At 47.2% G+C, this 22,886-nt stretch overlaps 1 long non-coding RNA gene across 1 annotated transcript in view; it reads left to right on the forward strand.

Annotated features, from left to right (window-relative positions):
* The first annotated feature begins 602 nt into the window (after positions 1-602).
* LOC135897970 (uncharacterized) overlaps positions 603-22,886 on the forward strand; it is a 111,573-nt gene continuing 89,289 nt past the window's right edge. Inside the window, exon 1 of the long non-coding RNA XR_010563215.1 lies at positions 603-705. This is a non-coding gene — a long non-coding RNA (uncharacterized lncRNA). The remainder of the gene's footprint in view (positions 706-22,886) is intronic.

Below are 22,886 nucleotides of genomic sequence, written 5' to 3' on the forward strand. Positions count from 1 at the left end.
ATCGAACGCGCACCCCCGATCGCGGCGTGAGGTGAATTATTGTTCATAGGCAGAGCATTAACGATCGCCCGTATAATCGGTAACTGCTGCGCCACTAATTAAACCGAACACAGGCAACAATGAAGACGCTTTCATTTAACGTTTTGCATCTTGTTAAGCGTTTTAATTAAAGACTCCCGCAATGGAACCGTCAGTTTTGCAATTTTTTTGCTTTCTTGCCGTTTTTTTTTTTTTTAACGCAATCGTTTAGTGTCTTTATTGCGCTGTGCATCAGCTTACGCTCGGCTTCTTAAGAGCATGCAGTGCGTTTCGCCCGTATTTCTTTTTTTTTTCAGCTCCAAACTGTACGCACTAACTTCACAACTTCGTTGCGCTTATATATCCATTCTATTACTACAATAAAAAGGTCGCTCTCGCTTACGCCCGCGCGCAACATAATTCTTAAACAGGCAGACGACTGTTTGGCAACGATAATCTGAATTGCTAGGAGCACTGCGTCACCATATCATCTTCACTATTATTCAATATAAAGGAATAATTTGATATACGGCCAATCGACATATCAGCTTTCAACTGCCGAACTTTAAGAAAGAAAGAAAGAAAGAAGGAAAGAAAGGAAGGAAGGAAGGGAGGAAGCCGCAAATGTTCCTGCAAACGAATGCCATTTCTCGAGGGCGGCATTTTCTACAACCTACATGAATCAAGGTAAGTCGTCTATACTGCCTTCGGGCTCGCTTCCGAATTAACACTTAACTGATAAAACCAAGGTTTTCTGCACTTTGTCTGCCAACTACCAATCTTGACACTAATTTTAACAGTGCCGCTAAACATTTGGGCGCCGCGTTGTGGCGCGGCGCATACCACAAGGTTGGCACAAAGGTCAGCCACGGTTCACTCACCGCCGATGTCTGCATCCTTTCTTGTTTAGTTCGGTAAGGTTACAGTTAAAGCGTAAACCATGAAGCAGCCTTAATGGAATTTCATAATAGGGCTGCAAGGCATGCAGCTAGCTTCGTGCACACATGTGTATGTAAACACACTGTCACTCCGGAGGCGGGCAAATGTGTGGCAACCATATACAACGAAAAAGTTTCGCGTTCAAGCGGTAGATCCCAAAGACCGTTTTTTCGTAGGCGCCGCCATATTGTGAACGCAGTGGCGCCGCCTATGAGCAGTGCCATACTGGCTTGGGTGAAAGCGGTCTTTTGAATGGCAGGCATACGCTCGGCGGTAGGTTCTGGCGTTTGTTTTCGCGGTCGTGCGGTCTGTTTAGTATGGCGTGCGTCTTCTACGTGGTAAACGGTTCTGTAAGACGTGCTGAAGTGGTTTAAGGCGTCATGGCCGGAATTTCTGCTGGCGTTGAGGTGGACGGAACACGCAGCGCGATGTGTGCGCGCATATTTGAGCCTACAATCAGCCTCGGAGATCAATTGTGTATATCTGAATGTTCCAATCACTAATGTGAACTTATTGCAGTATTATCCTCTATTTCTAAGCTGCGGTTTAGGAGCCATGAAACATACGCGACGATCGTAACAGCGTGGGTACCCCTTCTGCTATACGTTATAGGAGCTGTGATGTTATACTTTGACAAGCGTTCAAACTGTTCGCTGCAGGTTACATTGCGTGACTACTTGGTTCGATGGATGAGGTTTCCGTCCCTGAATAAAATAGTTTTGGCAAATAATAGCAGCATACCTTACAGTCTGAATTAAGCTTGTCCAGCAAAGGGACTGTTTACGAACTGCGCGAGCGTCCTAAGCAGTGGTATACGTGCTGGATTACATATATCTTTGTTCTATATACCGCATGGTCCAAGCATACGGCATCAGCGGTTATATATTTATAAACGTTGCGCGGCGTGACTATGCGAGGTCCTATTGCGGCGTTGGGTTAGCCCGTTTTCTCTTGCTTTTTCGAGAAAGAGGATGATAACCGCTTTTTTCTTTCGGTTGTATTCATTCCGTTCTCTACGACGCACTCGCACGTATTACGGAAATTTTGTCCTCAAAAATAGGCATCGCATTCTTTTATGCAATCCCTCTCATATATTATGGCTGTATGCAGGCCAAAAAGGCAATGCCGAAGCGCACAGCTTACATATGTATCGTGCTGGTTCACCAACCGCAGTGATCGCTGTGTTGAGCAACGCCATCGGCCTCATGCAGGAAGGCTAGCTTAGACATATAGTAATTTAAAGCCTACTAGACTTGAAATGCGCGAGAACGATGCCGGTGCATCACAAATATTTGATAGCGCCTGCCGCTTAGATGTTTCGTGGTTGCCTTAGGTTGGCCGTGCACGAGCATGCGCTCTTATGCTTTGTTTTACTCCCTACGCCAAGCGATCAGATAGTGAGCGGATTTACCATTTCATGCTGCTAATACAGAGGCACCGGTTTTCTTTGTTGAATTAAAATCAATATAAGCAAAATAGTTCACAACACATACACACAGCGACTGATAGTGTGCGTACACTGCGGCTGATAAAGCGCGTCACATTTTTGCGCCCCCAAGAGATATTTACGCCTACTGTAATTACCGATGCACCGAAAGGCTACCCTGACGACCTTATGTGAACGTACATGGCGTAAATTTCACAAAGTACCATCTAAAACACCTTGAAATCGTTCCGCAGCACGCGACAGCAATACAGCGCGGCGCCGGATCGCCCAAGCCAGAGAGGAGGAAAGGCTCTCCGCGCGCCCTATCCTCCTCGCCCGATGAAACGGTCTATACGTTTACACTGAAAATTCACGAAAATGTGCTACACAAAGCGAGAAAGCAAGGATGGGGAAGACGGGAGGTCAGCCAGACGAGCGTGCGGTTTGTTGCCGTACACTAGATGCAAGAGAGAGAGAAAGAAACGTTTATTATTCGAAACAGTGTCCCGAGCGAGGCCCGGTACCACCCTAAGGTGGGAAGCCTCCTTAGTCCAGGAACCCTCTCGCTTCGACTGCCCTCTTGGCCCTGGCAACGAGTTGTCGTTGGTATTCCAGGTCCCCGAGCGCGATGCAAGGAAAACAGGAAATAGAAAGAGGAAGAGGGAGACAAGGAACACTGTGTGCACTGCGGGGAGATGCAGGGGAAGAATATAAGCGGTCACTCATGCCAGTGCCTTTCAAGAACTTCACTAGTGCGTAAATAGCTTTTTGCGCTACCGACGGCAGACGTTCTAATAGATGTATACTGGTGCAATTCGTACTTTAGTGACAATCAGGTAGTTAAATTAGCAATAGTTATTATAACTGATTTCGTCCTCATGAGCAAGTGCGTATTAATAAGAAAAACGACGAGGTAACAGAAGCAAGTGCCGTAGTAAAATCATGTAGAGGAAATAAAGACGAGGCAACCATGGACGCTGCAATCACGGAGTGGAGCATCAACTTCACCATCTGCCGATGAAGAAGAGCATGCACCCTTATTGTCCAGGCTTTTGTCAGTTATGTTGTGTTGGCGCAGAGCTGTAGTACACGCCTGACATAGGTAATTTGCATTTGCATCGATTGGTTATCGTACAAACACTTTTTTTTATTAACTATCTATCTCTTTTGTGCTTGCAATAAAAAATGACGAGGGCGGTATAAAAGACATCCTTCTGCTATGATTCGGGCACATGTTAAAGAACAACTGGTAGTCGAAATGAATCTGAAGCTTCCCACTATAAAAGTGCGTGCATCATGGCCCAGATGCAGCTTCCGGGCATGAAACCCGATGAATGATCATTATTGGTAGTCGTAGTAAGAAAGAAAGAATAAGCGATAAACACAATGACTGAGCATGTTATGGTACTGCTTAGATCAACGCATTGCAACTACAGTAAAGGTCTTCCGTAATCATTCATGCAAAGTGGGAGAAATAATTTGTGATGATAGAAAAATCAGGATGACGAAAAGGACGCACACACACGCACACGCACGTGCGCGCATGCATATTCTTTAGACAATCCGAGCCCCCCTTCTCGATTCTCTCAGTTTACTTGATGAGAGGCATGAGCAGTAGTGTTAGATGAATGCTTGTGTGAGTATAGCAGAGCTTGTGATGCAAGAAGTATCAGTATGATGCAATTTTCGCGCAAATAACGATTGAATTAACGCATAATAAGTTCATCGACGAAAAAAAGGCGTAACGCCCTCAAGAAGCGTCGCGACAAAAAGGAAAAAGAAAAGGTAATGAATCAAGTACGGCCTATTCACTCTTTCGCAACCGAGACGGGCAACTTCTGCCGCGACCGAAAGAAAGGCGGCGACGAAGGAGCGCCGCGGTCTCGAACGGCGAGTGAACTCGGCGGAGTTACCACACGCCACGCTGCTGGCGGCGCCGTCCGCCGCGACTACGTCGCACAGCGAATAAATTAGATGCAATAGAAAAAAATGAGCCGGCCGGCAGAGCGGCAACCCGCGGACGTCGTATGTTTCGCTGCATGGTGATCAAATTACTGGGTCCTAGAGCTTCAAATAATCTCTCTAATGCACGGCCGCCGCTCTCTCCCCTCCTCCGTGGAAGTCGCCGCTGTTGCCTAGGGGGAGGAGCGCGCGCCGTGGGCAGCTTACGAGCCGATCTTCTTGCTGGACGGCCCGGCGCGAGATGTTGTTAGTTGGATGGTCGCATTCAGTGTCCGCCCTGGGGCTTGGCCCCCGCAGTTTATGGTGGGACCCGTTTTGAATGACTCACGGACAGACACGCCAACGGTTATTTCTCTCTCTCTCTACCTCTGATTTCCCGTGGAGGCACATTCGAAGGGAGCCGGCACGTCCAATGGGCGCTGTTTCTTACCGCCGTCGCCCTTTTCTCTCTCGTTGCCTTTCTTCTGTCAGAGTTACTTAACAGGCGGCACTTAAGGAGACTATAAAGGGAACTATTAAAGTAGTCCATTGACTGGCAGATTACTCTTTAAAAACTGCTTTTGCATTTGTTCGACAGAGAAAGGATTGCTCGTTAAGTGATAAAATTGAAGTCCAAATTTCCCTCCTTGAACTTCGTGTCTGAAGCGGCGCCCCCGTATAGTGTCCTTATGACGTCAGAGAAGTCGCGCGATGTTCGCACTTTTCGAGCTTTGCTGTGCTGGAAGTTCACGAAAGTTGTTAATTTGGGTTTTCTTTCGTTGTTGCACAGTAGTACGATACTTTTTATGGGAATAAATCAAACTATAGCTAAGATAAACTGCGTCAAATCGTATGACGTCATAGGAAGGTCCTGAGAGGCTGGTGAGAAAATTTTAAGGTGGTGTGGCGTCAGTCTCTTGCATTTATATACCTACCTTTCTGTCACATCAACTCCGCTAACGGTAAGACTGCCCTCTTCGCGTCCGCAACTCTAATTTCCAAATATAGCTTATTGCTGGTCCCTAATGCCCCTTTAACACATGATTCAGTCAATTACTTCCTGTAGTGATATGCTGAACATTTCAGAATATCATACTCATATTTTACTTTTACGAAAGTTTTTTACATGGGTACGAAGGCAGTACAACAGTTGTGTTTTTTGCCCTCCGCGGTACAGCTCAATGGCTATGGCGTTGCGCCGGCGAGCACGTGGTCGCGGATTCGATTCCTGGCTGCGGTGACCACATTTCGATGGGATGGAAATGCAAAAACGTTCGTGCAACTCAGATTTCGCTGCACGTACGTTGAAGAACCCCAAGGCCGCTATTTTATAGACATGCCGTCCGCTCTATTCTATGCCAGTCGTATTAACCATGCCGCTCACGGCCGGCTGATGCCGTTAATGACGGGGGCGGAGTGCTGATCTGGCCGCTGACGAAGCGCGAAAAGGCATTGACATCGGAAAAGGCACTGATATGAAATCGTGCCCCAGATGGTCAAAATTAACCCGCAGTGCCCCAGAAAGGCGTACGTAACAATCAGGTCGCGGTTTTGGCACGTGAAACGCCAGAATATAAATGTAGCTGCTGCGTTCTACTGACCCGAGCCCGAGGCATAGCGTTCTGCAAAAATAATATACGTTATCATCAACGCCAATGGAGGATTTGCGGGACTGCGGTGCATAATTAAGGTCACGAAGTGCATTTGCCGACAACCGGAATTGCCAAAGAGTGTCATTCGGAGCGATTCTTACGGCGCTCTTAGCCGGTTGTCTAGGTCTAGTGCCAATCACTATCAATCAATCAACCAATGAAGCAATCAATCAATTTTTATTAAACGTTCCCAGTAACAATCAAAGGTCTGAGTGCGGGCGCACAGGTAAAGAACATGCAAATGCAGGTACACCAAAAAAAGTGAAAGAGAAAACGATAATAATAATAATGATAATGTTAATAATAATAATAATAAAATGAATTTCGATGGGGGCGAAATGCGAAAACACCCGTGTACTTAGATTTAGGTGCACGTTAAAGAACCCCAGGTGGTCGAAATTTCCGGAGCCCTCCACTACGGCATGCCTCATAATCAGAAAGTGGTTTTGGCACGTAAAACCCCATAATTTAATAATAATAAAATGTAAACCATAAAGAAAGGAGCCATTTATATTATCGTTAATCCTGACATCCTGTTGGTCAACGTACATGCACTATCCTGTATTATATATATATATATATATATATATATATATATATATATATATATATATATATATATATATATATATATATATATATATATATATATATATATATATATAATGTGCAGGAAAGAAACGACGAACTTTTTGAAACACTAGTGAGTCTTCCAAAAAGTTCGTCGTCTTTTTCCTGCATATGTTGCATCGGGGCCTGCGTACTGAACTTCGCAGAAACCATATATATATATATATATATATATATATATATATATATATATATATATATATATATATATATATATATATATATATATATATATATATATATATATATATATTGCCGCCAGCATTACGAGAAGACAAAGACGACCGACATATCCCAACTGCGTAGCCGCCACACCGCGAGCGTCAAGCAAAGCACCGCAAGGCAACGCTCGGCCGGTGCTGACAGGCCGGTGGCTCGTGCGCGAGAATCGGACGATTGGCACGCGACAGCAGGCGAGAAAGAGGAGGACGGCGTTCGAAGGAGCGAAGCTCGAGGGACGTTTTTGTTGTTGTTGAGTGCTCAGTCGGTTTTTGTTGACGGGCACAGGTTCGCCCAGCATAAATCAGTTTTCGCAGAAACGGCTGTTGTAACTGTTGGTTACATATCTGGTGGAGGTGCGGGGTATGATTCCAAGCCCCACACACGCAAGGGAAGATAGCCCGGATCCCCGAAGTTTGGAACCAACAGAATTAACGCCTGTCCACCAACGCACGAGTCGCCGCATACGAGGTGAGGCCCCCGAGTTTGGTCCTCTCGCCGATTCACCAAGGGCAGCGGCGGCAGCCAGCCGAGGTACTAGTGCGATGGCTACTCAAATAACCCCTTCTCACGTCGTCGTTGACTCACCCCGGACGCCAGAATCCTTCCACGGAGACACATTTGAGGATGCCGAGGACTGGCTCGAAAACTTCGAGCGTGTCGCCAGGTGTAACGGTTGGGACGAGTCAAAGAAACTCCGGTATGTGTACTTCGCGCTGGAGGAATCTGCACGCACGTGGTTTCAGAACCATGAAGCGTCGCTATCATCGTGGAACGACTTCCGACGAGAGCTGCTAGCTACATACCCGAGCACGGACCGCCGAGAGAGGGCAGAAGCCGCTCTTCAGGCGAGGAACCAGCGGAACAACGAAAGTGTGACCATGTACATTGAAGACATGACCCACCTCTTCCGCCGAGCCGACCCAAACATGGCTGAGGACAAGAAATTGCGGCACCTAATGCGCGGTGTGAAACAGGAACTCTTTGCCGGCCTGGTTCGTAACCCGCCCCGCTCTGTAGCCGAATTTCGATCAGAGGCGACGACGATGGAGAAGACGCTGCAGCAGCGTGCGCGGCAGTACAACAGAGATGTATGCGTCGCATCATTTGACGTTGGGTCAGGAGCCCTCCCCAACAACATGGACATCCTACGCGAAATGGTGAGGTCCGTCGTACGAGAAGAGCTGCAGAAACTGCAGCTGGCCCAAAGCCCTCCTACGGTGTCCTCCCTTGCTGATGTTATACGTGAAGAAGTCCGGCAAGTAATTTGTGAGCCAGAGCCTCAGGTACGGCCCCACGCACAGCCAGAGCGTCAGCAGCGGATGTCGTACGCCCAAGCTTTACGTCAGGACCTGGGACGCGCCGACTTTGGACGAACGGCCACAATACCCCAGGTACTTCCTCGCAATGTGCAGCCCATGCCAGAAGGAAGCCCACGTAAAAGCGATGTGTGGCGCACTGCAGACCGGCGTCCCCTCTGCTATCACTGTGGAGAGGCTGGTCACCTATACCGGGAATGCCAGTATCGCCGAGTAGGACTGCGTGGCTTTTCTGTGAATGCACCTTGCCCTCGAAACGGTGAGCGCCCTTATGAGATTGAGGCATTTTTATCTACGCGCCAAACTGTTCGGAACACCCAGCAACATGAACATCGATCAGCAGCGCCTATGCGTTATAGGTCGCCCAGTCCGCGTCCCGCTTCCATTTCACCGAGGCGACGCTCCCAAAGTCCGCGACGGGAAAACTAGAGCCAGCGACCTGTGGAGGCAAGGCCGCTGACGCCCGGAACACCGAAGGCCCTCCATCGCCAATCCGACAAGACGACGGCAGTGACGAAACGACGGACAAGTGCAGTGATGACACCGTTACTTCCGAGTTGCGCGTCATCATCGACGACTTCGAAGTGACTGCATTGATAGACACTGGTGCGGACTATTCAGTTATTAGCAGTGTACTCGCCAGAAAATTGAAAAAGGTATTGACCCATTGGACCGGATCTCCAATACGTACAGCGGGGGGACACTTAGTCGACCCCGTAGGAATGTGCACAGCAAGAATCAGAATTAGAGGCTTTACATACGTCAGCAGCTTTATTGTTCTCCCTGAGTGTTCCCGTGATCTGATACTGGGCATGGACTTTTTGCGAACGAATGGCGCAATTATCGACTTGCAGGAATCACGCGTGTTGTTTTCCACAGAAAATGCTGTTTCCATTTCTGATACAGAAGAGCCACATATTTCCTCTCTCCGTATTGTGGATGAAGACGTGACGGTGCCGGCACGGTGCAGTATGACTGTCGTTGTAAGGAGCGACATATTTCGTGACTATGAGGGACTTGCAGACGGAAATATCGGGCTGCTACTGGAAAAGCAAATATGCGTGGCAAGAGGCCTAGTTCACCTGCGTAACGGATATGCGGACGTCCTTTTGACTAACTTTGGCAATGAGGCACAACAAGTGGCGAAGGGAACAGCCATAGCGTCTCTTCATGACTATGCACAATTTGCAGATGTGTCAACCCTCGATGCAGCATCACCAGCTTCTGCCACCTTAGACAGTGTCCTTACCTCTATCGACATTGACCGAGAGCTGTCATCACTACAAAGAGATGAGATTGTGAACTTGGTCACAGAGTTTGCGGAATGCTTTTCGACTTCATCGAAAGTCCGTCGTACTCCCGTTGCAAAACACCGCATTGTGGTCGAAGAACCTGCAAGACCAGTTCGCCAACACCCGTACCGCGTAGCTCCAAAGGAAAGAGAAGCGATAAGAAGTCAAGTACAGGAAATGCTCAAGGACGACGTAATACAACCATCCAATAGTCCATGGGCATCTCCGGTAGTCCTAGCCAAAAGAAGGATAACACCCTACGATTTTGTGTTGACTACAGGAAACTCAACCTCGTCACGAAGCGGGATGTTTATCCACTCCCCCGCATCGACGACACCTTGGACAAACTACGCAATGCTTACTTCTTCTCTTCTCTGGATCTCAAAAGCGGATACTGGCAGATAGAAGTGGACGAGCGAGATCGCGAAAAAACGGCATTTGTAACACCGGATGGTTTATACGAGTTTAAGGTGCTTCCATTTGGTCTGTGTTCTGCGCCAGCCACTTTCCAACGGATGATGGACACTGTTCTCTCCGGACTGAAATGGCAGTCGTGCCTCGTCTACCTTGATGATGTGGTGGTCTTCTCCACTACATTCGAGCAGCACGTGCAGCGACTGAGAGCAGTTCTGGATGCTATTCGCACGGCGGGATTGACCATAAAACCTGAAAAATGCCACTTCGGCTTTCGCGAGCTCCGCTTCCTCGGACACATTGTCAGTGCTGAAGGCGTCCGTCCCGATCCTGAAAAGATCACTGCAGTAGAAATGTTTCCGAAGCCAAGAGACAAAAAAGCTATTAGACGTTTCCTGGGACTGTGTGCCTACTACAGGCGTTTCGTAAAAAATTTTTCTAAAATTGCCGAACCACTCACGCGACTGACAAAAGAAGATGTCCCTTTTTCGTGGGAGAAAGAACAAGAAGACGCCTTCTCTGAACTACGACAGCGTTTGCAGAGTCCTCCTATACTTGCCCATTTTGATGAAAATGCCGAAACGGATATCCACACCGACGCGAGTAACGTTGGTCTCGGTGCCATACTTATTCAGTGGCAGAATGGAGAAGAAAAAGTCATTGCGTACGCAAGCCGTACCTTATCGAAAGCCGAGACATATTACTCGGCTACAGAAAAGGAATGCCTGGCGGTTATATGGGCCATCAGTAAGTTCCGGCCTTACTTATATGGCAGACCGTTTCGAGCCATAAGCGACCATCACTCATTGTGCTGGCTGGCGAACCTCAAGGACCCTTCTGGAAGACTCGCTAGATGGAGTTTGCGTCTCCAGGAGTATGACATCACGGTCGTTTACAAGTCCGGTCTCAAGCACAATGATGCTGACTGCTTATCACGCGCACCAATCGAAACTACGTCACCTGAATACGAGCAAGATTTCCCATTTCTTGGGGCTGTGAACACGACGGAAATGGCTCATCATCAGCGTACTGATCCGGAATTACTCCTGCTCATCGAGTACCTGGAGGGTCGACAAGTGAAAGTGCCTCGAGTTTTCGTTCGCGGATTGTGTTCGTATGTCCTCCGGAACAACGTCCTCTACAAACGAAACTTCGAGCACAGTGGTGAGACGTTTCTACTTCTCGTACCATCATCGCTGCGAGCTGAAATCTTAGAAGCTTGCCATGACGACCCTGCAGCTGGCCACTTAGGCGTTAGTAGGACTCTGGCGAGAATCCGCCAGAAATATTACTGGCCGAAATTGATGAATTCAGTGCAGCACTATGTCAAATCGTGCCGAGATTGTCAAAGACGCAAAACACCGCCACTCAAACCAGCAGGTTTTCTGCAACCGATACAGCCACCAACAGCACCATTTGAGCAAATAGGAGTGGATTTACTTGGACCATTTCCAGTTTCAACCTCAGGAAAGCGGTGGATTGTGGTAGCAACCGATTATTTGACCCGGTACGCTGAGACCTGTTCTCTTGCAAAAGGAACCGCCATTGAAGTGGCTCAGTTTTTTGTCACACACATAGTATTACGACATGGCGCACCTAGGGTACTCATAACAGACAAAGGAACAGCTTTTGTGGCCCGTTTGATGCAGTCTGTTATGAAACTAACACATACTGCTCATAGGAAAACCACAGCGTACCATCCACAAACAAACGGCCTGACTGAACGGCTCAATAGAACGCTCGCTGACATGATCTCAATGTACGTGGACGTCGAGCATCGGACATGGGACAGTATTCTACCATATGCCACCTTTGCGTATAATACTGCAGTACAAGAAACGACACATTTCACGCCATTTGAACTTGTTTACGGTCGGACAGTAACAACGACACTGGACGCGATGTTACCTGTAGACAACAGCACCGAAGACGACCCTGACGTTAGCGAGTACATAGAAAGGGCAGAAGAAGCACGGCAGTTGGCAAGGCACCGTATCATACAACAGCAACACGTGGACGCAAACCGGTACAACCTAGGGCGAAGAGAGGTACAGTACAACCCCGGAGACAAAGTGTGGGTATGGACGCCTATACGTACACCCGGCCTTTCGGAGAAGTTACTGCGCCGTTACTTTGGCCCCTACAAAGTACTTCGCCGGTTAAGTCCCTTAAACTACGAAGTAACTCCTGAAGGTCAAGTCTGCTCCACACGACGCAGAACTCGCCCAGAGGTCGTACACGTAGTACGAATGAAGCCATACTACGAACGACATTGATTAACAGAAGTTGCACATACGACCAAGCCTAGCACCGGCCATCCTCTGACCACTGTCCTTCCAAAGCAGTTGCCTCCCTAGGCCTTACCTACGCATCGGGACGATGCTTCTTCGGAGGGGGCTAATGCCGCCAGCATTACGAGAAGACAAAGACGACCGACATATCCCAACTGCGTAGCCGCCACACCGCGAGCGTCAAGCAAAGCACCGCAAGGCAACGCTCGGCCGGTGCTGACAGGCCGGTGGCTCGTGCGCGAGAATCGGACGATTGGCACGCGACAGCAGGCGAGAAAGAGGAGGACGGCGTTCGAAGGAGCGAAGCTCGAGGGACGTTTTTGTTGTTGTTGAGTGCTCAGTCGGTTTTTGTTGACGGGCACAGGTTCGCCCAGCATAAATCAGTTTTCGCAGAAACGGCTGTTGTAACTGTTGGTTACAATATATATATATATATATATATATATATATATATATATATATATATATATATATTTGTTGTTTCCGAATGGCAATGCAATAGCTATATACACCTGTATAGTACATGCAAGACCACAAGTGAGAACGTGCAGATGGTCCTCAATTATAGCTTATTTTTCTTCAGCAGAAGCACGCGTAAATGCATCGATGTGGTTAAGCCTAAACGATTGCCAGTTCTGTAAATTGGGTCAAGCATTCGCGTTTGAGACAAATATACGTGCGAAGTATTTCTGTGACGATTACCTGCATTTGTTAACAGGCGATTCAAAGCAAATTCATCATTTGCGTCGGTCAACATTCATAGCTGTCGCGACGTCACAAGTTAGACGATCATCACCAATATCTAAATCAAACTTTTCGAATTACCATTTGAATCACGCTCTTTATCGCACAAACTGAAATTTCCGAATTGGAGCCGGTCAGTTGCACATCCACCCGGTAGGAATCGTGGGTCTAGCGCTACTTTGCAGACTCTTTGTCCGCAAATTGTTAAACATAGAAGTAACTATATAGAGAGAAATATATGGAGAATGCACCTGTGGAGCTTACTGGTGATTACCGTGTAATTTCTCATGTCTGTCACTGTAATGAATTATGACTGGGAAATATTATAGTTTCAAGTCATACCCTCTATCTTAAATAACTGGGGACATTCCTCGAAATGTCGGCTATGTATAGCTTTCAGAAGACAGTGAAACGGCTTAAACGAGACATGCAACACACGTTATTCTGTGTATGAGTACATGCAACTTGAACTGCTTGGTTTTAACGGAATGCGCAAGATTATCGAGAATGTTCAATGCGGCTTGCGCGAATTCTGTCACATGTTTATTTGGGGAAATTGTATTTGCACACTCTGGGCTACTCCTAATATCGTTATCAGAGCAACAGCCTTCTCTATATAGCGTCGTCGGTGGAAAAGTAGATGGTTATGCGGTGGCAAATAAATTTACTTTTTCCGCATTATGGGTCGAAAATTTGCAAGTAAACCTCGGGCCCGTGGAAAACAATATACCACTAGGGAAAACGGCTTTATTAATCTTTTATGAATCGCTTTTCTGGTGTTAAAGTGTAACTTCTGCTGAAACTGCTATACACAGGGAGTAAGCGGGGGGACGTATACTAGGAAGAAAATTGCTTCCGCGCCAGCTTCCATCACATGCCACAAACTTGAGATGTCTCGCACATTTCATAATGGTCATTCATTTACGCACATCATTGCTCTCGGAATAAGAGAAGAAACGTTTCTGGCTTTTCTGCATGGTTTTTCATGCACGGAAGCCATACATTGAGTACAGCATGCATTTGGGAGGAATGTGCTACTCAAAACATCCGAATATCAGGTCTTTTCGGATTTATCGGTATTTGCGTGTTTATTTTACTGGAAGTGTGCTTTTCGTGTGTTTCAGTTGAAAGTTATAGCACCGCCCCTTCATATGAGCGAAACTGAAAATATAATTTAGAAAAAGTGCAAAACTAATTCCAAAAGATACGCAGCCACAATTGAGCTACTGAAACGTGACACGACAAAATATTCTATGTGGGACGACGGGCTGGGACTTGCGTTATGCTGCCCAGTGAACAGCCCCATGCGCTATCAAAGTGTGCGAGCGCAGGCGCTGGAGACACCCTAGCTGAGAGCCGGAGGGTTTCCGTTCACCTTGCTTCGTAATACGATAAACGTGCGCTCAACGCCGGCACTGCTGTGCTAATGTTTTCCATCTGGCTGCTGCCGTAACTTGCTACATTCTGTTGGCGCCAGCAGCGGCACAAAACCACGGTAGCGACAGTCCTATGCGTCACGACACGGGTAATTATGCAGCCTGCAGCAGTGCGTGGGCATCGCCGATTCTATATAGCAGCTGCTGCGCCACCAAACATGCCGTTTAATATCAGGTCCGTTCAATTCGCCTGCACTTCGTGAACTAGTTCAGGGAGGGCTATACTCCATCATTAGTTAGAGTGGTGCAAGTGTGGTGACCTCTGCACGTCGCCGTTCGTTTCTAAAGGTGCAGGTAGAGTTCACACCCAGTCCTTGAACTTCCTGCACCGCTGAGGTTAACAGTGCCGATGTTCTGTCAGTGTCGAAGCAGCAGATAATTCCTCCGGCACCATGAGAGAAAATCATATTTCAAGAAATTAAATTCTTGGGTTTAACGTGCCAAAACCACTTACTGATTATGAGGCACGCCGTAGTGGAGGACTTCGGAAATTTCGACCACATGGGGTTCTTTAACGTGCACCTAAATCTAAGTACACGGGTGCTTTCGCATTTCGCCCCCATCGAAATGCGGCCGCCGCGGCCGGGATTCGATCCCACGGCCTCGTGCTCAGCAGCCCAACACCATAGCCACTGGGCAACCACGGCGGGTCATATTCCAAGAAGCAAGCTGCTGAATTCTACCGTGCTGCTGAATGGCGAACCGGCAGAAATTATGCCGTTAATTGGCAACGACGGCATCCGCGTCTTCGAGAGATGCCATGTATCCTTGCGTGGCGCTCGAACGTGTTTGGAGATACACGAAAGAGAGAGAGAGAGAGAGAGATTGCATAGAGGATAGGAGTGCTATTTCTGATTCCCTGCAGGGAGCACGACTCAGTGCCTATGAGGGAGAAGAGAGGGGGATAGAAAGGGAGAGAGCAAATAAGGAATGGCCATTGGCAGCACCGTCTCGCGGGTAGTAGTACCTAAACGGGCCCCTAAAGCGAATGCGACAGCTTGATTACATCCAGAAACTCTAGCAAAGCCGTGAAGACCAGGCTGTGGTGACTCCTGGGGAGGAGCAAGTCTGCAGAAGAGGCAGCAAGCAGGCCCAGGTGACGGAGCGAAGACAGCGCTGCGCGGAGTGTTCGGGGTACAAGCACAGGAAGTGCTCCATATATCCCTGACGCACCTCACGCTGAGCAGGCCCTTGCTGGACATTCTGGTAGCAGTACAACAGCAACTGACTCAGAGGCATAGGAGAAGAGGTGGATCTCTCTTTGTGAGGCCTCTCTCAGGGAGCAGGCAGGGAGGGCACAACATAGTCTCAGCACACGCTTGGCAACGCCAGCAACGATAGGCGCGAGATGCGAATGCAGAAGCAGAAAACTGCACCAAATCGGCACTATTGCATAGGCACTGGGTGGCGCACTGCCGGTGCACTTCTGAATTGGCACTGCACGAGCCTGTAACTGTGCAGTAACCGTCCAGCTTGTCACCAGCACTTGATAAAGAAAGAAACCGATTGGAGCTCTCCGTTCTGCGGTGAGCGCCTTTCCTCTTCCTTCTTTTTTCCTTCCTTCTTTATTTGCTTTCTTCTTCTTGTTGTTGTTTGCCGTGACAGCATGCTGCAGAGATTGTGAGAGCCAGCGCGAAATCTTACCACATCTCTATATCCTCACACCGGCGCCATCCCGAAGCCTCTTTCTTCCAGCTGCGCGTCGTTCTGCATAGCGCGGGACTGACTTGTAAGCTCATTTCACAGCTACAACGATTCAATGCTGTTGAAGGCGGACAGTGGTTAGAATTTGAAAACGCGTCAATGCGTGGTTCCACACCCCCCGTTGCCACACATATTATGTTGTGTGAGAACCAGTCACAATTCTCGTGAATGGATGGGCACGCTAAACCCATTATATCTCATGACTGCTGTTCGCAGTAGACCGGCAGTGCATTTCCCAAAACGTTGCCGTATGCGACTGGACAAGCGATGTCAATATAGTTTCGAGCCCCATAAGAAATATATATATCTATATTCTCTGCCCCATAGTGCATAGATTCTGCATACGGCTCTGCAAAGCGCTTGCGAGCTGAGTAATAAGGTGTGGCAGTCTGCATAGCCTATGTAAAAAATAAAAAAAAAGCGAGAACATGCACGCATGAACGCTGCTGACTCTGGTATGCCTACACAATCGTGTTCTTCTTGCATTAGCAATGCAAAGCTTTGAGGAGGAGGTGAACGCTCATCCTCACCTTGCGCAGTTTTCTGTTGCTGGGATTTCCGTGGGGACGAGACGGCGCAGGCATGACTCAGCGAGGCTAAAGTGGGTTCGTTTCCTTTTAGAAAAACTGTGATACACGTATCTATGTGTTTTCGCTGCAGAGACCCCAGTGCGAAGTAAGGGCACATTCACACCGGCGACTTGAGGAGGTCGCGCGACCAAGTTGGTCGCTTTGCGACCAGTCGCAAATGGTCGCAAACGGTCGCCTTTCTCGAAAAGCGACATTTTGGGCGAGTCGCTCCTTGCGCGATTTTTCAGTCGCGCGACCGTGGTCGCAAAACCGATAAACCAATCAGCGGCGCACCGGAAGTGATCTTTCGTGTGTCTGCATCCGGCCTCCTCCGGCGTCACATTCAAATTCCGCGTAGATTCCGAGAGTTCTCGCTGAGAACGATAATCTCCGGGATTGCGACTTGCGGGTCGCGCTCAGCCGGGCTTGCCGGTGTGAACATCAGTCGCCTTCGGTCGCTTTTTGATTGCGAGTCGCAAATGGTCGCGCGACCTCCTCAAGTCGCCGGTGTGAATGTGCTTAAGTGGGCAACGAGGCAATGAGCACTTTGACGCAAGCCAAATGTGGCCTCAAAATGCTTCACGCAGGTTGCATTGGTTGGGCGAACGACGGCCCATCGTTTCATTGTGGTTGGTAGAACTCCGGTGCCACAGTGCCATTTCTTTCTTACGGTTGCGCGGAGGGATGCTATTAACGTGTCTTTTTCTCATCGCTCCGCCGGCCAGAATGTTACCTTGATAGCCGAGCTATGCGATAGCGGAGAGAAGGCTCGAAACTTTGTTCCATCCGGCGGCTCTTCGCGCACAATATCCGGCCCGTGCCCGAGATCCCGAATAATCTGAGAGCGGCTCCTACGTTAATTATGCCTCCTGGATCGCACCGCTTTCCCCTCTTCTTTCTGCTCGCGGACAGCGCGCGATGCCTCTTCAAAACAAAGCCTCGAGTGCGCGAATGCAATTAAATTCCCCTTCTTGCGCCTGGCTTTAAAAGGAACCACCAGACCCGGGGTTGGCGGCGGCGAGAGCACGCGCTGTTGCCTCCGGGGAGGTCGTTTGGCGGCGCTCCCCTCTCCCTCGGTCCGGGCGCCGAGGGCTCCCTCGCGAGGCCAGCGTGCGCCGCAAAGTTTTGCCAGCGGCTCAGTCAGCCGTCGCATATTTACTTCTGCTTATGAAGATTAAAACGCTCCGGCGCGAAGGTTAATCTAAAAGTTAACACTCTGCAGGCCTAGACGTCGCCTAATGAATTATGCTCTCCCTTATTATTATACGCCCGGGCCGACATATTATAACGGAAAATCCCGAGGCGAGGGCCGTGAGCTGCGGAGGCGCTTGGACGGTGCCCTGGCGTGGCTGCGTCTGGAGCGACGCACTGCTGGGTCTCACGGGACCCGGCTGACAGAGCTGCAAACGAGCGGTTCGCTTCACACCGCGCGCGCGCTCTCTGTGGCGGCCCTGTCGATGCGTGCAACAGTCTTTGCGCTTAGGACAACACGAGGCTCAAAGTGGTGGTCCGCCAAGTACGCGCACCGAAGCAGCAAACGCGGTTTCGAATGAAAACATTACGAAAGGTATCGAACTGCGCTACGAGCAACTGTGACTTTTCATGATGATGGTATACTGTTGATGATGACGCCAAAGTGCTATTGAAGTCCCCTTCGAAACGGGGCGGGGACAAATAGTCACCTGGTCTGCTTGGAGTAATCAAGTATTACATCTACTGCAGTCTAGCACTTTGCCTGTCCCTCCTTTATCTTTTATCTCTTCATTAGAACTTCTATTTCTATGTTGTACGTTTATTTATGCCTGCCACGACTCTGACACTATCAATATATTTCCTGCTTTTTTTCCACCAGTACTCTAAACCTCTCTTGCGTATTTCAACTTCCGATCAGTTGATGATTCCATGCCCTGAATCTCAGCGCTCGTGGAAGGTGGGTATCCTATGGTTTTTGCGGGGTGAATGTCTTGGCATTTCATTACGATGTGCTGAGTCGTCTCAGGACTTTTGCTCCAGCAGCAGCATGCCTTATCCTGTTGCGAATATTGGCTCCGGCATGTTCTTGTCCTCGGGCAGCCATCTCGGGCCTCGAATTGCAAGGCCCGAGTAGCCTTTGCGTTATCATACAAATTTTATGCTCTGATTTATTTCCAGCCGTATTTGTCAATCTCCATGGTCTCTTTTCTTTCCATCCTTTGCATCCAATTTACCGTATGTCTCTCTCACTTCCTTTTTGATTACTCCTGGTTGTTTATTTACACTTTTAATCATACCCTATAGTTGGTTGGCCACTTTCTTGACGTCTTCCTCCATTCCGTGTCCAGACTTTTGAGATACGGATATTTATGCACTTACACTGCCCGTTTATTTTCATCCACGTTTCTTAGTCTTTCTTCAAAACTAATCTATGCTCTGCGCTTCTCTGACTTCATAAGAGGCCCAGTCCATGTCACTCTGCACTTCCTCATTCGTGGCTTTACCATAGGTCCCCAATGTCAATCGACCAACCGACCTTTGGTTAAATTTCAACCACGACAAGATCTCCGATTTTAAGAATAGAATGGCACTTACGAACGATGGCGCTAGCCCCATTACTCCTTTCCAAGTTCCTCGCACCACCTCACATTTATTAAAACCCCAAAGTACTCTATCTTTCATTACAGCTGCACAGTATAGGGCGACGCCTCGTGGGTGGCTCGTAAAACTTAAAAAATATATATACAAATATAAACAGAGAAATTGGTACGACTTAGGCGAGTGAGACCAAAGTCACAATTGGTTACGGTACTCATACTATAGTTTACGATGTTACCGATACTATTTTTGAAGTGCGATAAGTTTAGCTAATCACTTAAATTCAAGTGTGAAAAATTGAAAGTATCCGTTTTACGGCATATAGATTGGCAGAAAGCTGGGAAAGTTGGTGAGGATTCGTGGCAGGAGCATATAGCACGCGTCACAAGACAGGCGATGACGTTTGTGTGTATTTGACGTCCCTATTGTGTTCGTGTTTTGTACGCTTACCGCTTTTTTATACCATAACTTTATTTTAGGGCATAAGGCGTATTATTTGAAAGTTGTGGATCGTGCTCAGAAACGCCAGGTGAAGTTGGTTCCATGACGTCATTTTTCACATGTTGTCTTTTTCCGGGGCTACCTTACTGTAACTATGTGCTTCTGCTTCACTTGTCCGTTTTCGTAACTTTTGTTAGTGACAGAGAGTCCAATTCTATCAACCACAGTAAGGAAATAAATGGTTATTTAGTTGGCAGCTCCAAGTGCTGCAATACATTGTCATCGCACTCCACTGTGCTGTTGCTTGAGTGCCTCAGTAGCCGAAAACAGTATGTCTTTCTTGCCCAATGTTAAATACAGACGCAGAATTTGCACTGACGAATGCCTAACCTGTTAAGCATTATTCCCACGGTTTGATGATGCATCCACTTATTAACTATGGGACAACATTGTGCTACTTCTAAGCCAGAAGGGACGGGAAGGGACGGAAACCACACCGCCGTTGCGTATATGCGCTTTGAGTACCTTGGCAATAGGCTTCATCTAGACTTCAGGGGTATTCGCATTTGCGTAAGTACGAAGTGTAAACAACCTCTCATTATTTAGTACACTTCGGCGGCACCTCCAGGTCAGCAAAGGGGCAACGGGGACACCAACTATTCTTTTAAATAAAAGAATAGTTGGGCACTTGACAAAAAACAAAGCAGTAGTACCAGCACAATTCGGGTTTCAGAAACAAAAGTCTACTGAGCAAGCGCTTTTGCATGCGAAAGACCACTTAATTAAGAACTTTGAAAAACAGACTTACACTATTGGAGTATTTTTAGATTTCCGAAAGGCTTTTGACTCTATTAATCACGATATTTTGCTCCGAAAGTTACCCTGGTATGGCATAAGAGGTGTAGCATATACTTTAATCAAGAACTATCTCAGCTCCCGTAAGCAGTTTGTTTGCCTAAATGATTCTAAGTCCCAACTTCTTGATTTAAACTGCGGTGTTCCTCAGGGCTCAATCCTAGGCCCAACTTTGTTTCTTCTCTATATCAATGATATTGTCAACATCCCAAACACACAGTGCATAACTTTGTATGCAGATGACACCAGCGTTTTCTTCTCTGATCACAACATTCAAGAAGCATTTACCGCAGCCAATAGATGGATGGGGGACCTCAACTGTTGGCTAAATTCAAATAAAATACAACTGAACTGCGAAAAAACAAAGTACGTCATATTTAGACCTAAAGGAAAGCAGCTGACGGGTCACTACGAGTTAAATTTTGGGGGGCGCATTATAGAAAATACGAAGTACGTAAAATTTTTAGGCGTATGGTTTAACGAAAACCTGTATTGGTCCATTCATGTGGAGACCCTCAGAGCCGACATTCGTAGAGCGACGGGAATGATTAACATGTTAAAGCATCTTATTCCAATGAATTTAAAGAAACAGCTATATTACACACTAATACACTCTCGTCTACACTATTCCCTTCTGGTCTGGGGAACTACTACCAAAACTAACCTTATGTCACTATATAGGCTGCAAAAAAGAGCCGTAAGGGCAGTTTGTAACCTACCTGTTCTTGCACACACTAAACCGTTTTTTGATAAGCTTGGCATACTCCATATAGATCGCCTATTTTTGCACAAACTATCGCTCGAGGCGTTCCGTCTCCGTCAAGCTGATCACATACAATTTAATCAGACCTTCGCCACCAAAGAAACTCCGTATAATCTCAGACATGACCCAATCTCTATACCGCTTACTCGCACGAACTACGGGAAACAGGCATTACACTTTCAAATATCAACCTTACTAAACAATAATCCCACAATCCTGGAAAATTTACAAACCTTGAAATCAAGCTTGAGGTTCAAGAAATCTGTTAAAACGTATTTTCTTCACTACTTTATTGTATAACTTCCTTATGTACCACAATATCATTGTTTTGTTTTCCTTGTTAACATGTACTGATTAAGATTCGAATTGTTAATCGCTTTTGATATGTTATCATATTTCGAAAATTGTAACTTGTTCTGCTGTTGTTTGCTTCAGAGTGTCAACATGCTTTGGGTGCTGCAGCCTTTGTCAGGCAAGAATACTGCCTTTTGCTGCAACACCTGAGACAGCTGTATGTCTCAAACAAAAAATAAATGAAATGAAAATTGGAAGCGGAATTGGCCCGTGGGTTAGGGCTCACTGAACTCCTCCGCGCGCCGGGTGTATTAAGATTGGCTGTCCGCGAGTGTGCGCACAACCCCTGGTAGGCTGGCCTCAGCCATCCTGGCACCTGCGCCAGGATGGCCAGGATACATACATACATACATACATACATACATACATACATACATACATACATACATACATACATACATACATACATACATACATACATACATACATACATACATACATACATACATACATACATACATACATACATACATACATACATACATACATACATACATACATACATACATACATACATACATACATACATACATACATACATACATACATACATACATACATACATACATACATACATACATACATACATACATACATACATACATACATACATACATACATACATACATACATACATACATACATACATACATACATACATACATACATACATACATACATACATACATACATACATACATACATACATACATACATACATACATACATACATACATACATACATACATACATACATACTTCAGGCTTCCGAGGCTCTGATGATCCAGCTTCTACGATTGAGTGAGTCTACGCCCGGTAGAGCCCTCTTACGACGTATAGGTAACAGACCGCGCTCACATTTTTATGCAGCATTGAACACGCTTCGCGTATTAGGATTACGCTGCTCGAGACCGAGAGAAAGGATAGAACCACCCTGGACATTCGAGGACATCACATGCAACTTAAGTGTACCACGATTGCAATCAAAGAGCTGCATTCCATCTGCAGTAGCCAAGTCATTAGTCCTGGAACACCTGAACACGACTTACCCGAATCACCTACAAGTATACACAGATGGCTCTGTCAAGGCAGATGAAGACCGCTGTGCAGCTGCATACTACATTCCCTCTCTCAGATATACGTGGTCTGGGCGTCTGGACTGTATAGCCTCGTCGACAGTTGTGGAAGGCGTAGCGATAGCTTCTGCTCTGCGCAAATTAAAGACCTTGCCTCCGCAGAATGTGGTTGTCCTTACGGACTCAAAGGCCGCATTACAACAAGTATACCGTGGTTTGCCATCCCTCAAGT

The sequence above is a fragment of the Dermacentor albipictus genome, chromosome 1 (assembly GCF_038994185.2).
Source record: "Dermacentor albipictus isolate Rhodes 1998 colony chromosome 1, USDA_Dalb.pri_finalv2, whole genome shotgun sequence".
Lineage (NCBI taxonomy): Eukaryota > Metazoa > Arthropoda > Arachnida > Ixodida > Ixodidae > Dermacentor > Dermacentor albipictus.